Genomic DNA, 14,192 nt, shown 5'->3' with positions numbered 1-14,192 from the left:
TCACATGAGGAGGAACAGCACACAGAACATGCTCTGCCACGGTGTGTTTGTGCTGCAGGTTTTTAGTGGAACATGGTTTAATTAACAGCTTAGGAGCTGGCTGCTGTTGGCAAAATTCAAAATTCAAAATAGATTTCCATGATCAGATTTAAACATGAAAAACTCAATTGTTGGATGTGCTCCATTTCAGGGATTTCAGTGTCAGGTACCAAAAAGAAGAGATATCATGTACAAAAAAAAAAATAAAAATATATATATATATATATATATATTTTGTAGTGATTTCACCAGGATACTTTTCAAGGCTCATTTGTTAAAATCTTCCATCTCCCAACCCCATTCTCCAAAAAAAAGGAAAAAAACAAAACACAACAAACAAAAAACTCAATCAGCATCCTCTGGGGCAGTCATGTTGTCAAGGAAACAGATTTTTTCCATCTTCTATGATTTACATTGTTGGTAAATTTGCTATGATTTACTTCATTTTAAGCCTGATGCCTATGTTCAAGATTTGACCAAAATTGCCTTAAATGGAGCAGCCATAGCATCAAGACATCTATTCTTTCAAACTCTCTGGAAAAACTGGGCAAATCATGGATGTATTCTCCCATGTAAAGTCTGCAGGGAACACAGACATGAAATATTTCAGCTCATTGAAATGAATTTCTTCTGCCCTTTAACCAATAGGCTTTGTTTTGGAAAATAGTGTTTTAAGGATGCTATGTATCCATCTCTTTCTCCCCTCTTTTTGCTTTGAATAAGACAGAAGGCAAAAAGGGAAAAACAAAGAAAAATACATTTTAAAAAAGATAGTGGAAACGGGAAAAAATTTTAGAACTAAAAAACATGCAAACAAAACCTATATTTTCAGCACTGCTTCTGTTTTAGCTAAAACTCTGAGTTAAAAACTCAACAGGCTCTGGTCAAGTTTACTGCTAGACCCCCTGTAAATGGATATTGAATGGGATGCAAAACTGTATTGTGCAAACTTGGCACCCTCAGGATGTTTCATGCAACAGAGTGAGGGAGAGACCCCTCAACATTTCTCTGGAGACTTCCAGGAAGAATTGAAGCAATTCTCAGGTTCCCTGTAGACTGCCATCCTATCAATAAATAACACGAATAAATATATCTTCTTACCTGGGACAGTTCCAGCAGAGTTGAGTTGATTCAGCTGGTTTTAGGTGGATTTTCTTTTTCTTTTTTATATCACAGTAGGGATTATTGCCATAGCATCTATGGTGAACTTCCATCTCTTTAAAATAAAGATTGCTGCTATGGCATCTCACACCTATTTTGTCAGCTCTGGTGGGAGAAAACTTTTCTTCTCTGCTTTTCTAAAAAGGGATAACTGATTTTGAAAAAAAAAAAAAAATTGTGTATTTACCTGTTCTGTCCTATCCCAAAATAACTAGAATTTTATAGGCAATATCAGGATATAGTAGGCCTCAGCCGTGTATTTTCTAGCCTGGAATCAGACACTGTAACACGTATTAAATATAGATGTTTTTTTCTTCACTAGATATGTAAACTTTTTAATAATTAGAGAGGAAAGTAATCATCCATCTGGGGTATTAAAGGAATATCAATCCAAATGGTAGAACTGATAACATATATTTTGGCTGAACTGTTCTTGTCAAAAGATAGATTATTTAATTTTTAAAAAATATCTATATATAATGCTATTTAATGTTTTAATGAAATTCAACAATGAACTTTAGACAAATTGAATGATATATTTAAAGACTATTTTTAGGTCTCAAATATTATTTTTTTTCCTTTCCCCTTCTGGTACAAAATTATAAAAGACACATATTTTTTTGTTCTCAAATAAAAAAAGAACAAGCAAACAACAACAAAAAAACCACCTCTACATTTTCAAAAGAAGACAGTTTTTTGTTCCACATGAGGTCACAAGGTAACTAAGGCACTTAACAGTACAGGCCACATAAGAGCATAGGTCACTTACCAATATTATATTTCTTCTGTGGACGGTGGCAAGCTTGCAGATTAAACTCCATGCTTGGGAAGTAAATTGTAATAAATGTATGTTTTTACTGTAATATATATATAAATGTAAGGTTTTGTTGGGTTTTGGTTTGATTTGTGTTTTTTTTTAATATTTGTTTGTTTGTTTTGTGGCTTTTGTTTTGGTTTTTTTTTTTTTTGTTCTGTTTGTTTGGGGCTCTTTTTTGGTTTGGTTTTTTTTTTGCTTTGTTTTTTTTGCTGTATTGTTTTATTTTTTCTACTCTGTAATGTAGCAGCAATATGAACACTTCACTTTGGATCCCTCTAACTTCTGCACCATGAGGACACAGGAGGTCTTTTGAGGAGGGTTGAGGCATTCCCCTGGCACAACATTCCTGGGACACAGACCTGGCTTTGCCTCAGGGATAAGACAAGTGGGCTCCACTCTAATTGCTCATTGAGGACAGTGCTAGGCAGTCCCATGGTAAAATTTTTGGGATACTTTGAAGCTTTCTTTCCACCATTTTGGAGAGAACCCATGGAAATGCTAGAGCAAGCCAGGAGTACCTGGTTGGAAGCTTGGCACAGATTTTCTCCACAGGTTTACGTGAGGGAGGATGGGAGGCATCACTCAGTATTTTGGATGTACAACTTTGGCTGCAGAAATTAATAAATGGAAACTCAAAGGCAGCCAAGATGCCTTTGCTGTTGTGTGGAGGACAGTTCTGCACGCTTAGCCCCTTCCCTAAACACAACACTCTGGGTTGGTTTTTGCAAGCTACTGCATTATTTTCCTTCTCTCCAGGCCCCATCCCGTAAAAACCTGTTTCATCTGGATTGCTGAAGCACAGATTCTCATCATCACTCAGAGGAGACAGCTCCCAAGAGACAGCTCCAAGCAGCTGCCTCCTGCAGCTGGAAATTTTCAGTGCCAGTCTAGACCTTCATGCAGTGAAGCTCTGATGTTCATGAATAGTCAGCTGATTTCCCTGGGAAAGTTTGGGTGCCTCACTGCTTTGATTCCTATAGCAAATACTGCAGTTACACTTTCCTTTTGTAGGTAGGCAGATATTACAGGCTTGTGTCACTCCAAGTATTTCTCACCCATGTGAGAAATAAAATATATTTATGTGGGAATATGAATGTGGGGTTCACAGTGTCAAGGTTGTTGGCTGTCCCTGCAGCATGAGATTCTTCAAATTTGGGTAAGCAGCTTGGGGTGTGTTTGCTTTTGTTGTTTTTTTTTTTTTTTTCCTCTAATGCAAATAATTTGCAAATAAATAGGCAAAAAATTCGTATAGTATATGGGTAACTTTGAAATGACAGTGAAGAACATGATTTAAGATGAGGGTCCACTCAGAGCATCTAAATTTACCTTTAAAATGAAGAATTATGGGGACTGTAATAAGAACTAGGTTTCACCCCATTTTTTCCTTCAGACAAAATATGCACTCCCAAGCACAAACAGAAATTTATTGGGGTTTTGGTTGTTTGCTTGTTTTGTTTGGGTTTTAAATTCATTTTTGTTTGTTTTGTTTGGGTCATTCAAAATATTATTTTCTCTGGAAACTGCAGATACATAAAGATCCTGTTGGAAGCTCAAAACTTTTCCAAATCAAGAAAAGGGGAAGAGCAAAATAGTTATTAACAAGCAAGAGAACTCATTATATTTTTCTATTAAAGAAATTTGTTAACTAGATGCCTTTAAAAGAGAGTTTATCATGACTGTTCCTTGGAAGTGCAGAGTCTGCCTTGTTAAGTATTCACATTTACTGACTCATTGTTTATAAAATCAGGTGTTCCAAAGACAAGAGGTATTTTTTACAATAAGCAATTCTGTAATGAAACAGAGAAATAGAAATCAATTTATTAGATATCATCTGCATAGAGAGCTATGAAAAAGACCTCAGGAAAAAAAGCTCAAGACTGCTGTAATTTGTACTTTGAGGGAGCATATATAAATATCTTCAGGCACCATAAATTTAGATGGTTTACCCGAAAACATTAATAACTTCCCAGTACAAAGGGTGAAATGCCCCACCCATACTGCATTCTTCCCAAAATACCTCTACGTCCTGTAAGCATGAATTCTATGTTTAGATTTGTTTAAAATAATGAAAAAAGAGTAGCAAGCAGTCTACTTTTTTTTTAAAAGATGCAGCTGAGAGCCAGTAAAATAGGATTCCAGGGGCACCTTCACATCTTCTTCATATCTTCATACTTTCACGCTTCCTTACACTAAAAAAACCCAAATTGCTTAAATGTTTTGCTAAGCCCTACTCACCTCTTGGGTGTTTCAATGAATTTAGCTGATGTGGCTCCTTCACAATCAAATGTATTTTGATACACCTATAGCTTGTTGATTGCAACCCATTTCTCACACTTGACTCCCCAGAAAAAGGAGCTCTGTGTCAGTGTGTCTCTCACAAATCAGGCAACAGCACAACTGAGCTGCTTTCCTGATGAGCCCCATCAAGCCCATTTTTGGAAATGATGTAAAATAAAGTATTTCACCTTTTTTTCAGGCAAAGATATTTTATATCCTGCCTTGTATTATGTTGCATGTAGTCTTTTCAGAGTGTGCCATCCTCCTTTTCCAAAGCATGCTGCTGTAGACGAGTACATCCAGACTCTGAATCTGAATCTAATTTTGGGGAAGAATCAATGCTTTAGTGGTGGCCATCTTTGTACTCATGAGGGTGGAGCGATGCACCAAAACCATGCCATTGTGTTATTGTTTTAATGGTATTTCTGCAGTATTTCTGGCTGAAATAACCCAGAGTTTCTAGACAAAGGGAAACCTTTTGAACGGAACAGGCGCATTGGCCGGTGGTGGAACTATCCAGTGGAGGAGAACCTTGTATTCCCTCCTTACAGAGGTCTCCCTTGCTGATGACAAGGCAAAGTGCCCAGGCATGTCCTGGTCTCAGATGTAAAAGATAAAGACAAAAAGAAGAGAAGGGGACCTATGATCAAAACCTGATGGTTTCTCTCTCCCCTTCAGTTCTGGCCTTGGGCTCATGATGGCCTCAAACAGTGACAATCACACCACAAAGCAACTCATCCCTTCTGTGGTGCTGCAATGGCTTTGCTTCACAGATCAGGTAATAAATCACTGCTTTTCCACTGTGGTCTCCTTCATTTGTCTTATCACATGCTGGTGAGGAGTGCTGAAGAACTTTTCAAGTTCTCTGGCCTCTTCATACCGCAGTGTCTTTATGCCTAGTGGCACAAGCCAACTTCATTGCTGCTCTGAAGCTTGTTAGTAATTTTTCTCTATTGAATTGAATTACCAAATCCAACAAACTCTGAATTAGGCAGTTTTTGAGTAAAAATACATAAGTGAAGGGGCTACAAAATTTTAATCAACCCTTTCACTCGTTTCTGTCTGGTATTTGATGTTTTTGTTTATTGCACACTAATGAAAACCAGCACATCATACTTATGATAAATTTAGATGTTTAAAGTGCTTTGCTATTCTGCCTTGTGGGATAGAAAGTGGGGTGAGAATGAGAAAAAGAGAGGTGTAATTCCCTGTACACTGAAATATTTCCTTGCAGAAGTCTTACTTCCTTTGTACCTTACCTGAAAAACATGGCTGACAGTATTATTTTCTCCCTTCTGCATTCAGTCTATCGAATATAAATACTAAATTCTACTGTCAGGACTATTAATTTAAGCATTAGAACAAGAGGCCTGGGCCAAAGCCAGTGTTTCTCTGCTACAGCAAAAAAAAATAAAAATAATTAGTGGATAGTTATTTCAATATAGTCAGTCTCATGCTAATCTCCTCAGGTACAGGATAAATCTAACTCAGCTGGATATTTATTATATCTAAGATACAACCTGCCTTCCCCAAACAGACAGTTTCATATCTTCCTGAGGTACTCATTATCCCTTGTTTTGATTGCTGTGGCCCTGTTGCCTTAGCAAAGCTGTGCATATCCATGCCGAGTGCTGCAGAGCTCAGTGCCAGCCTCCTGCTCTGGCCACCAGCTGCACATCTGCATCCCCACTGCCAGCTCTTCCACAGCCCACCTCACCTTACCTGCACCTCTTCTCAACAGGCAGGTTTTGCAAAAGATCCTCTCAAAGCCTCTCAAAAGATCCTCTCTCTGGCCTTCCTCTCAAAGTTGTTCCTTGTCCTCAGGAGAAGAAACCTGAAATTGCTTTCAGTTACCTCAGTGCTTTTTTTTCAGATATCTCAACAAATCCCTGAGTTGCCAGAATCCTGGTGAAGGACTCCATAACACACTGCTGGTAGCCTGAGGATGATACCCGGCCATGGCCAGTAGAGTGGCCTGCAGTAATCTGATTTTTCCCATTAAGCTGTTCATTTCTATTATTTCCCATATAGTAAAAACTTAGACACAAAAACATTTTTGTATTTAATATGGCAGTGGGCTGGTCATGATTTCAGCATAGTGTTGTTATAGTAGTAATAATAGTAATTGAAAGAAGTTCTCAAACCTCTTATTTAAAATAAATCTGTAGGTATACATAGCATAATAATATAGTAATATTTTTATAAGACATATATTTATATGTGTGAATTTAAATATAGGTGTACATATGTTTTATATTAAAATATACATAAATTCAATAATTATAAACATTGAAATGCTGCAAAAATTGCCCAAATAACTAGTTCCTATCAAACTCATCTCAAATCTAATAAACTTGAAAACAAGGGCATGCCATTAATGCAAATACTGCCTACCCTGAATATGCAAATACCATGCCAGATCCTGGACATGAAACAACGAGATTTTATCTCTATAAATCTTTTTTTTTTTACTTTACTGCCATCTTATGTAGCTTATTTTATTCAACTGAAAAATAGAGTTGGTATTTCACTGATTATTTTCTGTAATTATTTGAAGACAGTGGTCAGACTTGTCTGTTTAAGTATGCACGTATCTCTTAGCTTAATTTTTGTAATGCTGTTGAAATATTTTTAGCTGAACAAACTGAGAACTAGAATTTTTTTCCTCTGTCAAAAAAAGAACATGAAAATGCATCATACTCTTATTGTCAGTAATTTGAAAACAGCAGGAATAAAGAGTATGGGCAGCACCTGTGTTGGTGTAAATCACTTTAGTGACAAAGAAATTGCTGTTAAACTTTTTTGTCTAATTTGAGATCATACATATAGACAGGTGGACCAAAGTATCAGAGTGCCAGTGTCTGCCCAATAAAGTTGCTTTTAATCTCTAATTGAAACATATCTGGTAGCAGAACATAACTATTTATAAAATTTTCCTTGTGACAGCTCAAAGCACCTTGATTAACTTTTTTTCTGAAAAAAAAAAAAAAAAAAAAAAGGCAGAAGACTTTGGGCTCCTCAAGCTTTCCCTGAGACCCTGGACCTCATTCTTCTCCAAAGTCAAAATTTGCTTTATGCCCTGGGCAAATGCTGATCTGAGAGAAGTTCACATTGTATTATGGAAAATCCTCTAAAGAACCTGGCCTTCCTAAAAAAGTAGAAGGCCAGCTGAAACCCTATTCCCTTGGGTATTCACAGAAAAAATGCTGTTTAATCATTACTTGAACAATTTGAAAATAAAAGCATTTACCTTCTTCCAGCAAAAGAGAAGCACTCTTGCCCTTGCTATGGGAGCTGCACATAGTCTAGTAGATTTTTCCTGGGCGGAGGTATTGGGGGACTGAGATTTAACCCCACACAAGTGAGACTGATGGATATAGGACGGTCTGGTTCTCTGATGGAACCTCCATACTCTGTATTTAGCCATGGTCTGGAGCTGTCCTGAATTACAGCACATTGGAATGAGGCAGAGAAAGATGAGCTTGCCCTGTGGATGAAAGGCACCTGTAGATAATATTTAGAGATACAGTGAAGGAGCAGGGCAGGTCCAGCAAGGTGGTTTTCCTCCCAGATCAGCAAAAAATTCAGTGCAGCTCTAAGCCACAGAAAGTTTTTCTGACTCTGTAATAGTTTCAGTTGAACTTTCCTTTCATCAGCTCCCTAGAATTTATTTTGAAGTCATTTATATTTTTGAATGCCACAATGTCATGGGGCAAAAAATAATCACAGTATAGCTATAATTTGCATGGAAAATTAGTTCCTTCAGTGTTATAGCTCTTGTTGTTGATAAAAAGCTCCACTGGAAACAAAGATCTTTTATGCCATGTAGGTGTGATTAACTTCTTTTGCAAAGCATGAATAGAGGAGGCAAAAATATTTGCTGGATTTATAATGGAAAAGTGAGATCTGCGGGATCCCATAACACATTTGCCTAAAAGTTCTTTTCTGTTCTTAAGAAAGGCTGTAGATGGAGACTTATGTTTGCACAAGCAACCAGAGGCATTCAAAGCAGTCAGAAAAAGACACTTTCCAGCACTTTGACAAAGGAAGGTGCCATCATCCAGCCTAGGAGGCAAGTATGAAAGAAAATGTTACAGGTCTCAGCCTTTAAAACATTTCCAGTGTGTCTGCAAAAATGTCAGTAGCCCAAATGGTAAGCATTCTGTGACTTCTAAGAAAGAGTAGAATATCAGAGCCTGTAATTTTTAACGGGAATATCCCTTAAATGGTGTATCTTCCACATCTGGCTGTTTGCTTGTATGTGGTGGAGGGCAGAACACACAAAGAAGACAACATGTGGAAGGTGTATTGATGCCTCAGGTTTTAGCTTTTATATTTTTCAGATTCTGTGCTGCTTTAGTGTGTAGTTCTCAGCTTCATATGAGGGGATGGTGAGCTCTCTGCACAGAGAAGGGAGACAAAACAATTCCTGCTCCAGCTGGGCACCAAGGACAAATGATCCCAATCCCAGCCCAGGAGCACAAACCCCGTGGGCTGCAGAGAGAAAAACAAGCAGGATGGGACTGCAGGGGCTGCAGCTGGGGTTGGACACTGAACTGCAATGTGCACATGGAGCAGAGCTGAGCCCAGGGAGAGACCCCGGCAGCGCTCGTGCATTTTGGGACCATTTGGGTTCATCTTGGGGGCAGCCCTGGCTGGGCTCTGGTGCTGCCCAAGGTGCATCCATGGAGGAGATCCTTTGAATCAATCCCTGCTTTATTCTTTAACTCCATCCACTCCAGCCTCTGCTCTATGTCAGCCTGCACAAGGCATCAGTATGAGGTAAACCCAGGATGACTCTTCCTTTTAGGAAAACATCCATGTCTTAGTGAGCATCCTGCTCTGGTGCAAGGCTTGTGGCAGGGGTTTGGGATGAGATGATCTTTGGATTTCCCTTCCAACACAAACCATTCTGTGATTCTATGATTTGTGGGACTTCTGAAACCACAATAGCAGTGTGCAGCCTGCAAGCTGCCCTGGATCCATAACCCAGAAGCTGCCCACTGCCTTTTCCCCCACCCTGCTGTTGACCCCAGCATTTCTGCAGGGATCTGCCAGCCCAGCCAGGGCTGGAGGCAGGCTCCCTCCCAGCTCTGCATGGCTGCTGTGGCCTGTCACTGCCCAGCTGTGGCACTGGGCCAGCCCCAAATAAAACATGAACCTCGGGTGGGTGAAAAACGCTCTTAATTCCAAATCTGAGATGCTCCGGGGGAGTTTGAAATTAAGCAAAACACATCTGCCCGTTCCTCATTATTGTTGCTGTTATTGTTGTTATAACCTTTCCTTACACTAATCCACATTTCTGTTCCACATTGCGAGTATGCGAGAGGCTGGAAATAGTCATTAAAACGCGATAATGCTTAAAATTCTAGCACATTAACACTGACATTTTGCCTTCTAAACAATCTCAGGTAATGAAGGTCAGTACAAGCAAACAGTCTGTCTATGGCCCTTCGTTAGAGGCTCTCTGTGCTTGGACTTCACAGCAGGGGACTGTCAGGCAGCGTTTTCCTCTGTGCAGCTTCTCTCCAAGTGCTTGCTGCAGCTGGCTCCAGCATATGGTAGAATATGAAGATATTTTCTGGGGTCCACTGCCTCAATCACTGTTTAATGATTAATTACTGCAGGCTGGTGTCAGGGTGAGACATTCAAGGCTTCAGGCAAAAGTCTTAACTATGGAAAATGACAGCAGGCGGGATTTTGCCAAAATGAGCGACTTTGCACTGCTAGTTCTAATGATTTGCACTGCCTTTTGATCCTTTTGTAAACAGCAAGATGGTGAAAGGCTGAAACTATCAGGCAATAAATGCCAACAATAACAAGAAATTGTTCCCAGGGAGAGTCTTAGGATGTTTGGTTGTGCTGAGAAAATGTTATAACTAGATCTCTTGAAACAAAGTGGGGACTTGTGCGCTCAGACCATCCCCAAGAGGGAAGGAACCCAGCCTCCAACCACCAGGACAAAGACAAGCAAGAGGCAGAGAGCTGAAGCCCACAGAGGCTGTGAGGGTGAGGAACCGAGCTTGGAAGTTCCCAGCTCCATCCCAGCTGATAGCACGGAAGCCATGGAGCTTTCTGTGCCAGATCTGGAACCAGAGCTGACACCGTGTGGAGCTCCTGGGCAGCACACAGCCCCTCCCCAGGCACCTGGGTGCAGCATCCCCACCAGCACTGCCCTCTGGGACATGGCTGAGGGAATTTGGGATGTGTTCCCGTGCTCCACAGGGACTCTGGGGGAGATGGAAAGCTGCCTTCACCCCACCCTGTGGTTCCACGGTGTGCCCAGCCCCACTGAAGGACAGACCCCTTGAGGCTGGAGCTCGTGACCAGCAGCCCTCCCCTCCAGTTACAGCAGCCTCAGATTGACGTAATGAGGACATGAGGGATCAAAGCTGTTTAAAGGCTTTTGTTCAGTTCATTTAGAAGTGCATCTTAAACCCCATTAATTTGCTTTGCATGGCTCTGTGTGTGTATCAAAACTACCCATAAAGATACAATTATCTCCCACCTACAAAGATAAGAATTGTATGTGTGCTTTAATAAAGCCCAGGTTAATTTTCTTCAGATTGCCCTTCATCAGAAATGCAAAATGAGTGCAAATTATACAATTCACATTTAGTATCGTGTTGCAACTGCTTTGTGCTTGTGCCAGTGAGTCTACAGAGCAACAGAAGAGAATAAGATCTTTCATCTCAAGTGCCTTTGTCTTTGATAAAAATATGAAAAACACTTACTTTGAAGGAGGAGTGTTTCATAGTGGATAGATTGTGCTCCATCGTCCTTGTGCAGTGCCATTACAAAAGCCAAAATCTCACCATCTTCTTCCCAGTGAAGCTAGAATTAGAAAATCTCAAAAAACCTAAAATCTCACCATCATCTTCCCAGTGAAGATTAGCACTGGAAATGCTTTTGGTAATTCAATGAAAATATTTTTCATTCCCGGGGAAAAATATTATCCAATGTTTTTGGCTGTTGAAAGCCAAAAAAGTTTATGCTTTTGGGAAAGAGAAGCAAAATAAATCACTTTACTTCCTTCTTTTATATCAAGTAATTTCTACTGAAGCAAAAAAGGAAATCCTGTAAAGTGTATTTATTGCAGGAAAGGGTATTTTTTGAGGATACAAAATTGACTTACTTTAGATGAATTTACTGCTTTATAAAGGTATTTTATTTTCATGAATTAAATAAATTTTTCACAGTGCATTATCAAAATGCCTTTCTATTCCTCCAGGTTACAGAGTATGAAGGAGACTCAGTTGTCTACTAATAAAAAACTAATTTTAGCTGCATCCAATCTTTAGTCTTTTTATTATTATGGGAAGAGAATGATGCTAAGTGAGAAGCAGCAGATAATTAATGGGCGGGTTACCTAGCTTGTACAAGTCACAATGAAATGCAACATTATTTGTCAGTTTTTAATGTGATATTAACTGGTGATGGGTGAACCACAAAAGGTTGAGAGACTGTTTGAATGATCACCAGAAGAGTAGAATCTTATTTAAAATTTACCTGAATGTCTAAATACTGTTGAGTTGGGATTAACTTAGTGCAGGTCTCCAGGAAATAAAAGTAATGACATGAAAGTCCACACTTCGGAAATGAGACTTTTGGTACTCCCATAAGCCCTGGAAATACTGTGAAAACAGCACTTCTTTCTTGTTTCTCCTAATAGAAAGCACTAGAGAAGACACATGAATAAAGTTACTCAGCCTCTTAAAATCTCCAGAAAAGACATGAACTTTTAGCTGATATTAAAATATTCATCTGAATTAGTCTGTAATTTTAAAAACAATTTGAATCCTTGATAAATTAATGAAGCTTATTGAAACAAGAAGCTTTTTTTTTGTCTAAGCAGTACTAAAAGAAAACTTGTCCTGCAGACTGAAAATTTTAATTCAAAATATTTTTTGTGATCTTAGAAAAAATTTTAGAGAACAAAACCTAGATGGAACTTCAAGGCCCCATCAGACACAAAGGCACAACCTGTATAAATGCAGATAACTTTCAAGATGAGTCTCTCATTGTCAAGGCAGAAAGTTCCAAAGGCATAAGCAAACAGCATTTGGCGGTAGGAACTTTTAATGAGAAGGTCATTAAGGAGTTAAATCTACAGGCCACAGAATGACGCACACAGACCCAGCTGATTTCCCTGCACCTCATACCTTTAGCATCCGTAATACATAAAGATTTTGGATGAAATAAGTGTGTCCCCCCAAGTGAGGAGTCCCTCTTCCATAAAATCACAGATTTGTCAGAAGGTTACTATCAGCTTCTGGCAAATTGTCACCATGGGTGAATGATTTCTTGGATACCACCTCTACTGATCTTCTGTGAAAATGCAGAAAAATTCAGAGAAGACCCATATGGAGTCAACAGCCACCATAAAGAGGCTGGGAGGAGTTTGCCTAGAAAGCACAGCCCAGATGGAGTTTTGGTGCAGGACTGAAAGGCCAGTGCATTCAGGCTTAGAGAGAGCCTGTTTCACACTGCAAATGTAGGTTATCAGCCTAGCCAGGAGCAAAATCTGTGTCCTTGCTAAGGAACATTTGTAACTCCGCCTGCTGCCACCTGGAAGAGCCTAGTGGATCAGGAGGAGGACACAAATCAAAACAGAGATGAACAATGAGCATAAAAAAGAATCCTAAACTCAAGTTGCTGTTATTTTGGGTTGGCAGAGCTCATGATTAGCATCATCAGACACTATTCAGGTTTATGTCAGGTCAGCCTTAAATCTACAAGTAAAAATTAAAGGGAATCTCAAACATTAATCATCTTCCTTTAAAAAGAAAAGAAAAGTGATTAATGTGCTGTTGCAGTTGTATTATTGTCATTACCTTGTGCTTTTGCTGCTCCACTCCAGAAATCATTCACTATCATTTTAGATTACCTAGGAATGCTTCCTATTACTTATCTGCCATTTCAAGAGCACAGGACTCTCAGAGGTCATGTCACATCCACCAGCACTGTCCAAACCCTGCTAGGTTGTCTGCTAAGTGACTGGATATGTCTAGAAACAAAAGGGCAAGAGTGTGATTTTTCTGAGATTAAGACTCCCCAGCAGCCTTAAAATGGTAGAAATTCTTAAAAGATTTAGGTGAACAGTCGATTTTTGGATGCCACCCTATGAAAGAATATATGCAAGATCTCTGATCTCGTTTAGTTGAGCTGGCATATTTATATCCCAAATTTTATGAGGCTTGAGCTTTCAGAGTAAGGGTGTTATGATGAGTTAACACCACTGCTTAGATTGTTCACCAGCCAAATAGCAAAATTTCTTAATGTCATTTTATGGGACTTATAAGACATTAAACTAAATATGATTGCTGCTCCATAAAACAGAACAGTTCTCCATATACTGTATGTATGCAAATACAACATCCTATCTCAGCCTCCAGTGCCCATAGTAAGTTATCCTTAGAGTTTAGACTGAATAGCTATTATTGGTTTACATGCTCCTATATCTTTGCATTTCATATAGCTAATAAAGGGAGAAGCTTTTCAAAAAATAGGAGTGATGCCTTTTATGCCTCACCGTGCAGCTGAGAAGCTTTCCTCTTTCAGTAGAGGAGGTACATTTGTCCATCCGAAACACATTTTCAAAATGCAGAAGAGGTGAATTTTCAAACCCAGGCAGGTGGGATGTCTAATGAATGGCAAAAGGTTCTTTTAAAATCCATTGTCCTATGAGGCTAAATATTCACATGGATCCACGTGCAGGGTGAGCAAGGTATCTAGAATCAATAGATCATACCAATAAATAGGATACCAGGTGAAAGTTTAAACATGGTCTAAAAAATATCTCTCTACCAAGAATGAGCAAAATGGCTTTTATCATAATTACCTACTCTATCAATTTAACTTCAACTCATATTGTCCATTCCTGAAAAGATTTTTTATC

The 14,192-nt window shown here is 39.1% G+C and overlaps 2 long non-coding RNA genes across 3 annotated transcripts in view; both read right to left on the bottom strand.

The window, feature by feature from the left end:
• LOC135301129 (uncharacterized) overlaps positions 1–2,160 on the bottom strand; it is a 65,699-nt gene extending 63,539 nt beyond the window's left edge. For both annotated transcript variants that reach the window (XR_010362868.1, XR_010362869.1), the window contains exon 1: positions 1,141–2,160. This is a non-coding gene — a long non-coding RNA (uncharacterized LOC135301129). The remainder of the gene's footprint in view (positions 1–1,140) is intronic.
• A 65-nt stretch (positions 2,161–2,225) lies between these two features.
• Positions 2,226–13,826, bottom strand: LOC135301128 (uncharacterized). The gene is made up of 5 exons (XR_010362867.1): positions 13,129–13,826; positions 11,804–11,972; positions 11,029–11,128; positions 7,545–7,781; positions 2,226–6,128 (listed from the first exon to the last, which is right to left on the bottom strand). It is a non-coding gene; the product is annotated as an uncharacterized LOC135301128 (long non-coding RNA).
• Positions 13,827–14,192: the final 366 nt, after the last annotated feature.

The sequence above is a fragment of the Passer domesticus genome, chromosome 5 (genome assembly GCF_036417665.1).
Source record: "Passer domesticus isolate bPasDom1 chromosome 5, bPasDom1.hap1, whole genome shotgun sequence".
Classification (NCBI taxonomy): domain Eukaryota; kingdom Metazoa; phylum Chordata; class Aves; order Passeriformes; family Passeridae; genus Passer; species Passer domesticus.
Note: the sequence above shows the minus strand (reverse complement) of the source record. Positions and strands in the feature narration are given on the sequence as shown.